The following is a 1918-nucleotide window of genomic DNA, read 5'->3' as shown; positions in this document are numbered from 1 at the left end:
CCCAGGGCAGGTGCAGGTGCAGGGTAAGGGCTGGTTTCCTCTTAGGGTCGTGGCTTCCTCTCTATAAATGGTTTCTTCTGGGGAATGTCTCTGAATTCATGATTCTGTGCTTCCCTCTGCAGTCTCTGAGTGAGATATGTTTGTGGTCATGAGAGAAAATATTCTCACCTCCACAGAAGGCAGAGAGTGGCTTCCAGTCACTTTGTCCTCTCCCCAAATGTACATAAATTATCAGCATTTCTGAATAAGTCTGAAAATCGATAACAGATTTTGTCTCGAACAACACAATGCATCAGAGCACGCGGAAGTGAATGTTCCTTCTATCCAGCAAGCAGGATAAAGTGTCTGCAGGACGTCAGGGGCAGAGGGAGTCAGCATCCTAAGCAACAGAAGGAAGACTCCGTGGTGGACACTGTCCCAGCAGCAGGCTCACAACATCGATTCTCTCTGACACAATTCAAGGACAGAGGGATCCCTCCAACATTTAATGTAGAAATTGACTCTGATGGTGTTACACGCACGCACACATGCACCCACACACACACACATACACTCACACACTAAATGAACACGGGAAGGGTTACTCCCTCCATTACTGAGGTGTCTGCAGAGCAGGGCAGGCCTCTCAAGAGAGTCCCAAGTGGCTTTGTAGGGCAGGAGGGGAGACTGGCTCAGGTTTTCACAACAGTTCCCTGATGGGAAGGGAGGGGTCTGTCACTCCCAGGAGGGGTCTTGTGGGGTCTGGGCCTCCGACAGCCATCTCAAGAGAAAGCACCTGTGATTCCTTCCTAGAATTCCCATGAGTGGGGCAAACAGGGAAGATGAAGGATGGGCCTTAAGATGTCAGCGGGCAGACATCAGCTAAGACACTCTGACTTCTTACTCCACTTAACTACTTAGTTGGATGGGGAGTGAGCTGTGTGGGGGTGGGGCACTCCTGTAGCCCTGCCTTGGGCTTGGCAAAGCAATTATATGTTACCAAAATGTTTGTACACCCATAATATTGTGAAATAAAAAAAAGAATTGATAAAAATGATAAATATTTTGGATCAGGAATATGCTGATTTTCTTAATTTGATCAATATACAAGGTATACATACATTAAAACACGTGTTATGAGATTAAATGTATGCATTGTTTGTCAATTAAAATAAAGTAAAATCTTTACATGTAACAGTACAAAAAACCCACCCATGTTTATTTCCTGTTATGCAAATAGTATAATTTTCTTTATTTTTTATTGAATTTTTTACACATCTTTTTTTATTTCCGAATATTACAGGGGTACCATTCCTTAGGTTACATATATTGCATTTGCCCCGCCCGAGTCAGAGCTATAAGCGTGTCCATCCCTCAGACCCCAAAGGCAATCACAGCAACAGCAAATATAAGTAAATGGGACCTGATCAAATTAAGAAACTTCTGCACAGCCAAGGACACTGTCAGGAGAGCAAACAGAAAACCTACAGATGGGAGGAAACACTCGCAGGCCACACATTTTATATTCTGTAAGTCTTTCCATCCATGTCTATATGCAGATCACATGCAAACTGGTCCCTGCTGTGGAAACGTACAGACCTCTCCAGCAGCTCCAGCTGCTCTCTCATGGATTCTGGGCATCTTCAACGTTCAGTGAAAGAAAAGATGGTGTGAATGTCTCAGTTCTTTTTTCTTAAGATCAGAAAGTCAGAGTGTTAGGGGGAGGGCACCAGTATCAGTGTTTACACTAAATCCACCTTACAAGACCTGCAACTGATCGTCTCTTTCTCCAAGTGCATATTTCGGCCTCAGACCCTCACGCTCACCTACATGGGGAAGATGAGAGCATCCACCCACGGACTCTCCCCCGCTGCACACACATCCCAGAGTCTCCAGGCTACAGGAGGGCGGCATTTGTGTGTGGGAGCAAATGCCATGG

The 1918-nt window shown here is 45.4% G+C and overlaps 1 gene segment (V, D, J or C); it reads left to right on the top strand.

Annotated features, from left to right (window-relative positions):
• The window catches only part of LOC105825923, a 15431-nt gene that overhangs the window by 860 nt on the left and 12653 nt on the right, over positions 1–1918 (top strand).

The sequence above is a fragment of the Propithecus coquereli genome, unplaced genomic scaffold (genome assembly GCF_000956105.1).
Source record: "Propithecus coquereli isolate 6110/MARCELLA unplaced genomic scaffold, Pcoq_1.0 Scaffold831, whole genome shotgun sequence".
Lineage (NCBI taxonomy): Eukaryota > Metazoa > Chordata > Mammalia > Primates > Indriidae > Propithecus > Propithecus coquereli.
Note: the sequence above shows the minus strand (reverse complement) of the source record. Positions and strands in the feature narration are given on the sequence as shown.